The sequence below is a fragment of the Mercenaria mercenaria genome, chromosome 12 (assembly GCF_021730395.1).
Source record: "Mercenaria mercenaria strain notata chromosome 12, MADL_Memer_1, whole genome shotgun sequence".
Taxonomy (NCBI): domain Eukaryota; kingdom Metazoa; phylum Mollusca; class Bivalvia; order Venerida; family Veneridae; genus Mercenaria; species Mercenaria mercenaria.
Genome location: NC_069372.1, coordinates 67038143 through 67049421, shown reverse-complemented (window position 1 = coordinate 67049421; position 11279 = coordinate 67038143). Strand labels below are relative to the sequence as shown.

The 11279-nt window shown below is 35.5% G+C and overlaps 1 long non-coding RNA gene across 1 annotated transcript; it reads left to right on the top strand.

Annotated features, from left to right (window-relative positions):
- Nucleotides 1-3503: 3503 nt before the first annotated feature.
- LOC123535212 (uncharacterized) lies at nucleotides 3504-7945 on the top strand. Its single transcript, XR_006683166.2, has 3 exons — nucleotides 3504-3994; nucleotides 6579-6668; nucleotides 7522-7945. It is a non-coding gene; the product is annotated as an uncharacterized LOC123535212 (long non-coding RNA).
- The last annotated feature ends 3334 nt before the right edge of the window (nucleotides 7946-11279 follow it).

Here is an 11279-nt window from a genome sequence, read left to right as displayed (position 1 = left end):
TTCTCTTTTTTCATCATATCTCTGTAATTACTTGATGGATTTGATTCAAACTTGAAATAGTTATTCCTTATTATCACCCAAATCATCTGACATAAGGGCCATAACTCTTGCACCAATATTTCATGATTTATCCCCCCTCTTCATTCCACTCTATCTCTGTTATTACTGAATAGATTTGATTCAAACTTAAAATACTTGTTCAACATCATCACCCACATCATTTGACACAAGGTGCATAACTCTGGCACAAATTCTTCATTAATTATTCCCCCTTTTTACTTAAAATTTCAGGTTAAAGTTTTAATGCACTTTTACTCTATCTCTGTTATTACTGAATGGATTTGATTCTTACTTGAAGTAGTTGCTCAACATCATCACCCGCATCATATGACACAAGGTGCATAACTCTGGCACCAATGTTTCATGAATTATGCTCCCTTTTACTTGGAATTTAAGGTTAATTTTGATGCATTTTCACTATATCTATGAAATGCATTTGATTCAGACTTGAAGTAGTTGTTCCACATGATCACCCTCGTTATATGACACAAGGTGCATAACTCCTGCACCAGTATTTTATGAATTATGCCCCTTTTTGCTTAGAAATATAGTTACGTAGTGTTTTGATACACTTTATATTTACCTCTCTTATTACTTGATATTTTTGACACAGACTCAAGCTATTGTGCAATATCTTCGTCCACCACTGGAGTCATTAAAATCTCCAGTGACAGCTCCAGTTTCCTCACATTTGCCCAGTTTCACTATCCAGCATCAAAGTAGTCAAGTGCGTTGTCTCCTGTGACTGCTCATGTTTTCTTACCACTTTAAAAATTAAATAACATGTTATTTTTAACCTTAGCCTGCTGGTGGCAAATGCTTATGCCTTGCGGACCAGTGCAGACCAAGATTATCTGTGCAGGCTGATCTTGGTCTACACTGTTCACTATACAGGCAGTAAATTTTCAGTAAATACCCCTTTCAAATAATAAATGTTATTGCTCAAATTAAATGATGGACCAGTCCATTTAAAAAAAAATTAGCAGAGTAAAGTTTAAAATAGAGATATTAATATTTGAAAGCATTCAACAACATACCTCTTTATGAATCTCATAATGACTGATAATCATTATTATTATGAAGAGGATATTGAAGTGGTTGGCAATATGTTTCATGAAAAGGGAGACATTGGTAATTGTTAAAATTTCTTCATTGGTCAGAAATACACAGCTGTTGTTTGTTATCAGTAGAAATGCATAAAAAAGTTAAGGTATTACTATCCGACCAGGGATACCTGACAGTGACGTCATATTGTGTTTACTTCCAATGTTTACCTTATATTGTACTGGATTATCATTATATTTCTTTACCTACAGCCTGCATGGATACGTAGCCCAGAGGATAACAGCGCTATCGTAGTAACCGAAAGGTACCCAGTTCGAATCCGGTCACCGTAACTATTTTTCCCACACTGCATTTTCTTATTCAGCTATATAGTTATCTTGATTTTCTAGTTCTTCATGAATTATGTGTACAGAATTGTATAGAAAACATCCGCCATTTCACTCCAATGGCAATGAACACGTTTTTAGCTAACCTGAGCACGAAGTGCTCGGGGTGAGCTATTGTGATCACTCACCGTCTGGCGTCTGTCCGTCCACACTTTCCTTTAAACAACATCTCCTCCTAAACCACCAGGCCAATTTTGATGAAACTTCACAGGGATGTTCCATGGATGGTCCTCTTTAAAAATTGTTCAAAGAATTGAATTCAATACTGAACTCTGGTTGCCATGGCAACCGAAAGGAAAAACTCAAAAACCAGAAGCCCTAGAGCTTAGATATTTGGTGTGAAGCATTGCCTAGTGGACCTCTACCAAGTTTGTTCAAATCATGACCCCGGGGTCAAAATTGACCTAGCCCCAGGGGTCACTTGATTTTACATAGGAAAATCTTAAAAAATCTTCTTCTCAAAAAACAAAAGCCCTAGAGCTTAGTTATTTGACTTGTAGCATTGCCTAATGGACCTCTACTAAAGTTGTTCAAATCATGACCCTGGGGTCAAAATTGACCCCACCCCAGGGGTCACTTGATTTTACATAGGAAATCTTCAAAAAAAATTCTAAAAATAAACCAGAAGGCCTAGAGCTTAGATATTGCACGTGTAGCATTGCCTAGTGGACCTCTACAAAATTTGTTCAAATCATGACCCCGCCCCAGGGGTCACTTGATTTTACATAGGAAAATCTTCAAAAAATTTCTAAAAATAAACCAGAATGCCTAGATCTTAGATATTTGACATGTAGCATTGCCTAGTAGACTTCTACAAAAAAATTTCAAATCATGACCCCCAGGGTCAAATTGACCCCGCCCCATGGGGTTTCTTGATTGTACATAGAAAAATCTTCAAATTTTTCTAAAAATAAACCAGAAGGCCTAGAGCTTAGATGTTTGATATGTAGCATTGCCTAGTAGACCTCTACAAAATTTGTTCAAATCATGACCCCCGGGGTCAGAATTGACCCCGCTCCAGGGGTCCTTTGATTTTACATAGGAAAATCTTCAAAAAATTTCTAAAAATAAACCAGAAGGCCTAGAGCTTAGATGTTTGAGATGTAGCATTGCCTAGTGGACCTCTACAAAATTTGTTCAAATCATGACCCCTAGGGTCAAAATTGACCCCGCCCCAGGGGTCACTTGATTTTACATAGGAAAATCTTCAAAAATTTTCTAAAAATAAACCAAAAGGCCTATTTCTTAGATATTTGATGTAGCATTGCCTAGTGGACCTCTACAAAATTTGTTCAAATCATGACCCCCCCGGGGTCAAATTGACCCCGCCCCATGGGGTTATCCCTAATTAATAGTCCAACTAATTTGAAGTGGTCCTAGGAATTGTTGGGATATCATATGGGCAGTATCCCCACTTGCGTCAGACACTGGAAAGACCAAAATAGTTGAGGCAATTTCCGATGGAATTTTCGTCGCTGCCAACGCTTTACATGTATGCTATAGGTTTAAATGCTGATTATTTTCACAAATTAGTTATAAATTCAAATAAACTTACCTGTATTGAAATGGGATTCAATTCCTCAATGATTTATGCCAAAATTATCAAATAATATCCAAAATTACTTATTTTCTGGCGATGTATGTATTGTACACGATTAAAGTTTACCGTGTCTCTGCATGCAAATATGCAAAAAGGATAAAACCAATAACTTTACATGACTGTGCACTGTGATTTATCTTCCATTATTTTGGTCCTTCAAAGTTTTGACATTTAGATTGCCCGTCACAAATATAAAACAATTATATATATAAAACGGCGAATTATTTTGACTAGTAACATATCGAGGGGTGAATGCGAGAAAGTTCTAAGTGCTTCTTTATTTATATGCACTTAGAACTCTTTCGCATTCACCCCTCGATATATCCCTTGTGCAGAAAACCTAGGATCTGTTTTACAAAAACTTTGGTATGTCTGAATTTAGTCGTTTTCATTAACCTTTACCCTGCTAAATTTCTAAAATGAACTGGTCCATCGTTCAATTTGGACAGTACCATCTATTTTTCAAAGGGGTGTTCACTGAAAATTTACTGACTGAATAGCGAACAGTAGATGTGCAGGCTGATCTTGGTCTGCACTGGTCGCAAAGGCAGAATCACTTTTCGCTACCAGGCTAAAGGTTAATGGTTAACTAGTTGTGAAACTGATTCAAAGTTGTTTACATCTAAAATGCAAGACAGTAAATACTCAAAATTTATTTTGTGCATGGGTGTACTACTGGTGTGTGGACTTAAAATGTAGATTATTACAAAGTAGCTCTAATTTGAAATTTTTTGCTGTTAACAGGTTTCCATGTTGTCTGCTGTTGGAAGAACATCTCTGAGGGACTGTAAATAGAATCTTTATCTTCTGCTTATATACAACATTTACTCATAGGCCTGTGGCACAATTTCTAGTTGTACAAGGATATCATGGTGTTTGATATGTAAGTAACGGAAGAAAGTTTCCATACAGAAATTACCTTCTTTTTACTTCCTCTTGAATAAAATATTAGTGAACTTCTTTTAAACTTGTCTGAATCGTGTTTCACAAGCATTTTTGTGCATGTTTTAAATTTAGAAAAATGCTATAAGAGAATGAAAAATAATGATTATACAAGAGTTGTATTTGTCTTGTGTCAAGTTTTTGTTCAGCCCACTTGCGGTGAGCTCGATATAGTTGCCACTATTGGTGTATGTGTGTGCGTCCGTCTGATTTTGTCCAGACCATTACTTATACATGCATGAACCAATCTTGTTTATATTTGGCATGAATGTTTACCTCAGTGAGAAGGTGTGTCAGGCACAAACCCCATGTTCCTATCTCAAAGGTCAAGGTCACAGTTGGATGTCAAAGGTCATATTGAAGTTTGTCCGGAATAGTTCTTCTTCATGCATGGTAGGATTTTGATGTAACTTGGCATGAATGTTCACCATTATGAGACAGAGTGTCTTGCACAAGAACCAACCCCCTAAGTTGGTCAAGGTCAAGGTCACACTTGACAGCTAGCCCGCCCGCTTAGCACAGTAGGTAAGAGCGTTGGTCTACAGATCACAGGGTCCCGAGTTTGATCCTCGGGCGGGGCGCATGTTTTCCATGACTGTTTGATAAACAACATTGTGTCTGAAATCATTAGTCCTCCACCTCTGATTCATGTGGGGAAGTTGACAGTTACTTGCGGAGAACAGGTTTGTACAGGTACAGAATCCAGGAACACTGGTTAGGTTAACTGCCTGCCATTACATGACTGAAATACTGTTGAAAAACGGCATTAAACCCAAAACAAACAAACAAAAACACTTGAAAGCTGGCGGGCTCGACATTCTGCTCCGGCGTCCATCGTCTGTCTGTCGTCTGTCGTCCGTCAACATTTAGCTTGTTTATGCGATAGAGGCTGTATTTTTCAACTGATTTTCATGAAATTTTGTCTGAATGATTACCTTGAAGAAATCTAGGCAGAGTTTGAAAATGGGTCATCAGGGGTCAAGAATTAGGTCACTAGGTCAAATCAAGGAAAACCGTGTATGCAATAGAGGCTGTATTTCATATCTTCATGAATATTGGTCAGAATGATTACCTGATGAACTAGTCGAATCGAAATGGTATCGGGTCAAATTAGATCATAGTAAATCAAGGAAAAACCTTGTGTATGCGATAGAGGCTGTATTTTTCAACTGATCTTCATGAGTATTGGTCAGAATGGTTACCTTGATGAAGTCTAGGCTGAATTCGAAAATGGGTCATCTGGAGTCAAAAACTAGGTCACTAGGTCAAATCAAGGAAGAACCTTGTGTATGCGATAGAGGCTGTATTTTTCAACTGATCTTCATGAAAATTGGTCAGAATGGTTATCTTGATGAAATCTAGGCCGAGTTCGAAAATGGGTCATCCAGGCTCAAAAACTAGGTCAAATCAAGGAAAAACCTTGTGTATGCGATAGAGGCTGTATTTTTCAGTTGATCTTCATGAATATTGGTCAGAATGATTATTTTGATGAAATCTAGCGCGAGTTCGAAAATGGGTCATCTGGGGTCAAAAACTAGGTCAATAGGTCAAATCAAGGAAAAACCTTGTGTATGCGATAGAGGCTGTATTTTTCAGTTGATCTTCATGAATATTAGTCAGAATGATTATATTGATGAAATCTAGGCCGAGTTTGAAAATGGATCATCTGGGGTCAAAAACTAGGTCACTAGGTCAAATCAAGGAAAAACCTTGTGTATGCGATAGAGGCTGTAGTTTTCAATTGATCTTCATGAATATTGGTCAGAATAATTACCTTGATGAAATCTAGGCCGAGTTCGAAAATTGGTCATCTGGGGTCAAAAACTAGTTCACTAGGTCAAATCAAGGAAAAACCTTGTGTATGCGATAGAGGCTGTAGTTTTCAATTGATCTTCATGAATATTGGTCAGAATAATTACCTTGATGAAATCTAGGCATCGAAATGGTTCGGAAAATGGAGTCATCTTGTTTGGGTCAAAAACTAGGATTCTAGTCTTTATGGTCATAGGAATCAAGGAAAAAACTTGTGTATGCCATAGAGGCTGTATTTTTCAGTTGATCTTCATGAATATTGGTCAGAATAATTACCTTGATGAAATCTAGGCCGAATTCGAAAATGGGTCATCTGGGGTCAAAAACTAGGTCAAATCAAGGAAAAACCTTGTGTATGCGATAGAGGCTGTATTTTTCAACTGATCTTCATGAATATTGGTCAGAATGATTGCTTTGATGAAATCTAGGCCAAATTCGAAAATGGGTCATCTGGGGTCAAAAACTATGTCACTAGGTCATATCTAAGAAAATACTTATTTAAACTCAAGAGACCACATTTTTAGTCCAATCTTAATGAAAATTGACCAAAATATTTGTGTTTTCATGAAATCACTAGGTTAAACATGTTTACACTGTTATAGTGTGTTTCTCAGGTGAGCGACCTAGGGTCATCTTGGCCCTCTTGTTAGTGATATAGATTCAGATTGCACCTTTTTAAAACTTTATATCACCAAATTCATTCTGTTTCACAGGTTGATGACAATGAAACTAATGACCATGTTAACATCAGTGGAAAAGTAAACTGGGAGAAGAAACGACAACATCATTTTCCATCTTGAAGGGTAAATATTTAAGAAATGATATTTGATAAAGAATAGTAATTATAGCGTTTGAATGAACCTGTCCAATGTACTCAGGGATCCAGAAATTTTGAAAACTCAGTAGGCCCGAAATGAATTTATGACATTGGCACTACCCCACCCACCGTATTACGGTATAAACCTTGTGATAAAGTAAAGAAATTAGTATGTCATGCATTAAAAATGATATACCGTCACCTTAAGTTACTATCCAACAAAAACAGTTGGTCAGTGTTATATGTGATCGTTACTTTGCTGCTATTTTCTGAGAAAATACTTGCAAGGATAAAACTGTCAATGCATTGTTTTCTTGGTACTATGTACCTAACTAGTCGAAAAGCCAATGCATGTAACTTCGGTAATATATACGCGGCAGGTACTTCGTAATGTTTCCTCATTATTTGACGGATTTTTATGAAGTTTTAGGTTGCCTATCTCCAATTTATGTGTTTTTTATAATAACTCTCTGTTGCTTAATAAATTTATTCTTTTGATGTGAGGAGAAATGCAACCTCTAGCCTAGTACTTGTATAACTGCAGGATAAAAGAAGTAAAAACCTGCAACCATTTGTTTTGATATTCAGTGTCTTTAGTCAGTATTGTAGTTGAACATCTTGACACATGTATGTCTATTATGAAACTTGTTATTTTCATAAAATAGAAATATCAATAGTCTAGATACAGCAGAGGAGTGAATATTGTTATGATAATACTACTCACTAATACTTCCAAACCATACATTTAACTTTATACATAATTCTAATATGTGTGATCATCTTCTAGTTTTTTAACAAAACGTTTAAGTTTACATGTGTGTTAAAATGAATATTTTCAGCCTTATACAGAATTGCTAAGGGAACAACAAGTTTGAAAGTTCTTGCCAGTCTCTTCAAATATTCATATGACTAGGAAGGGGAACGTAGGAGTGGGAGAAGTGCCTGTGACTGATATGCACTGTCAGATAGAAATCCAGTTCAAATGGGAATCTGAAATAGTGACATAGCAGAAATCATGAATTACATACTGTATAGTCTGCTCTAAAACACAAACATTTAAATTTAAAATGTGTTAAATGCAAAACAGTTTTACTTACAAAATGAATCTTTCAGTAATTTCTAAGTGCAGCTGAAAAGGAGTGTATATCAAAATCCCCTTGATCAAAACCCCTCCACTGAAAAATGACAGGGTGTTACAAAATCCCCTTCACACATTTGCAGGGGGTATCATAATCCCCTCTGTGATTAACATTATAGATATATAGATATCAGTGCTCCAAATTATATTATGTTTGCTAAAGGCATTGTATTTACGTGCTTTATGCAATAGACTTTTAAATTGTATATAGTTGTATTTGAACTTGATGAAATAAGTAAAAATCACAGAGGGGATTATGATACCCCCTGCAAAAGTATGAAGGGGATTTTGTAACACCCTGTCATTTTTCAGTGTAGGGGATTTTGATTGTCTCCCGCTGAAAAGTGATATACATGAAATGTGTCAAAACAGTGCAAGTTAAGTTTGATTTTTTGTTGTAGACAAAACTGAAGAACTTGTATCCAATTCGTTTTTGGGATGCGCGGTGTTATTGAAATTATTTTCAGATAATTTGAAATTCTACAAGGTGAAGAAATTTCAAATAGTATCTCAAGAAGAAAAGTTTTAAACACAAAGAATTGTTTTTCAAAAATGTGCTGTCGTTTGTGTTCATTGTTTTGCAAGTCCATTACACTTAAACTTTACTTTATTTATTCTTAATATTTTTGTGAATGGATTAGTTTACTTATTCACAAGGCAAAATCAAGAATTTGTCTGTTAAGGTTAATGTTGTCTCGAGCTAAGTGATGAGCAGACTATTTGTAGTGATTTTGAGAATAATTAAAATAATTTGTCACATAAATCAATATTAATGAGGCTGAAGGTTATTTATAAAGGAAAAAAGTGCATTTTAGTTCAACCGCTAGAACTTTTTGAGATTTTTATTAATATGAAGTTTTAAACTACAATAATAGTTTGCCGCCTCAATTGACTTTTTTAGTCCAGTTTGAAATAAGCAATGTACCTACTCAAGGATATTTTCATATTGTAAGGGACCAAAACAGGCAAAAACGGGGGTAATTTAAACATTTCAAATGTTATTTTATCCAATTTTGAAGGCCTAAGCTCCATCAAATTGGCTGAAAAAGTTTAACTTGCACTGTTAGTTTTCTACTAAATTCATATTTTGTGTGAGACTCGTTTTCTTTGGAAACTTTTTCTTATTATTTTTAACTACTTTGGTATACAAACAGGTTTTTCGCTGATTCATGCTTCTTTTTGGACTTGGAAATTTGGTTAATTTCATACCTGCATGTTTTGATGAACCCTATTTTTCTTAAACTTGTTTTATTAGCTCACCTGTCACAAGTGACAAGGTGACTTTTGTGATGCGTGTCTTGCTTTTTGTCCGTAAACTTTCTTGTGACACCAAAGTCACATTTTTTGTGGGTATCTTTTAGAAATTGTAGAATTTACATCTTGATGATTCTAGTAAGATTGAATTTGGTCATTGCATTCAAAAATTGTCAGTAGCTAAATAGAAAACCTGTACCTCTCTAGACCACAATTTTCTGCATATTTCATGGAAAATCGTCAGAATGTTCACCTTGTATGATATCTAGGTCAAGTTTTGAAATGGTCACGATGCCATAAAAAACTAGGTTAGTCTAAAATAGACCTTGTGTTCAGAGCCATTGAATTTTACATTGTCATAAAAGGTCAGTGGTTACCTTTCAATGGTAAGATCAAACTTCAAGTCCAATGAAAACCATATTATTACGAAAATTCTTTGAACCAATTTTAGATCTTAAAATTTCTTTTAGTATATAAGTACAAATTGAAACGGTAACGGTCAAAAAAAAGGTATTAACAAATCAAACCTGCAGAGTATTTTATATTTGAAAATGCGTACAAGTAACCTTTCACCAGTATATTCCAATAACATTGGTTACCATCATCCATTTTCTTGCATTCCGCATAACATTTCAATATAACTACATAAAAGAAGCAAAATATTGATTATTATTCAGAGCAAAGACTCATACAAATATTTCAGCAAATAATGGTTATTTGAAAATAGTTGAAATAAAAAAAATGCACAGAATTACGTACTTTCAAGATAAAAGCTATTAATTTTGCGCGGTAACTGACACGTAACGTCATGGCGTCAATGACGTCATTTTAAGGCAACATTGTTTTGAAGCGTTTCTGCGGCAATTTATTCATTATTTCTGCATTATTAAACCATAAAGCATCAGATCGAAGACAGGTTCATGATTTGTTTTCAGAAGAATGAATATACAGACACATTTAATTTGTCGTAAACGTTGTCGTAAATCGTCACGTTAGTTTCCGGTTGGACATGCGCACATACAAATATAAAGGTAACCTACCTCCTTAACTGACCTGGCTGAAGGTTATATATGAAAAAAAAAAGTGCATTTTGTTCAGATTGTTCTACATAGAACTTTTTTGCAAGATTTTTTATTAAAATCAGTTCCGGAAACTGCATAAAAGATGCCGCAATTGAACCTTTTTAGCTCGACTATTTGAATAATAAGAATAGCTATCCTACTCTATACGGCATCAGCTTTGCGTCACACCTTGGTTAAGTTTTTGGTACCAGTTCACATTTTGGCAAAATCTTTGGGGCTAAAGATTTGAAACTTTCAACACTTGTATATCATCACTATATCCAATTTTATGCAAGGGCACATAACTCCATCAAGGATTTTGGCTGAATAAGGGTACCTTTTAACTTGCAAATCTTGATTAAGTTTTTCCTACTAGTTCATATTTTGTGTAAACTGCTTGACATATGGCTTTGAAACTTTTATCACTTGATTATTATTATATAATAGTCTGTATCTGTAGGTAAGAGTACTTAACTCTGACAAGTATTTTGGCTGAATTATGACTCTTTTTGGACTTGGAAATTGGTACAGTTTCATACCTGTCCATGTTTTGTAAAAACTGATGTGTGGCTTTGAAACTTTGAACACTTGTTTTATTAGCTCACCTGTCACAAAGTGACAAGGTGAGCTTTTGTGATCGCGCGGTGTCCGTCGTCCGTCCGTGCGTCCGTAAACTTTTGCTTGTGACCACTCTAAAGGTCACATTTTTTGTGGGATCTTTATGAAAGTTGGTCAGAATGTTCATCTTGATGATATCTAGGTCAAGATTGAAACTGGGTCATGTGCCGTCAAAAACTCGGTCAGTAGGTCTAAAAATAGAAAAACCTTGTGACCTCTCTAGAGGCCACATATTTCACAAGATCTTCATGAAAATTGGTCAGAATGTTCACCTTGATGATATCTAGGTCAAGTTTGAAACTGGGTCACGTGCCATCAAAAACTAGGTCAGTAGGTCTAAAAGTAGAAAAACCTTGTGACCTCTCTAGAGGCCATATATTTCACAAGATCTTCATGAAAATTGGTCAGAATGTTCACCTTGATGATGTCTAGGTCAAGTTCGAAACTGGGTCACGTGCCATCAAAAACTAGGTCAGTAGGTCAAATAATAGAAAAACCTTGTGACCTCTCTAAAGGCCATATTTTT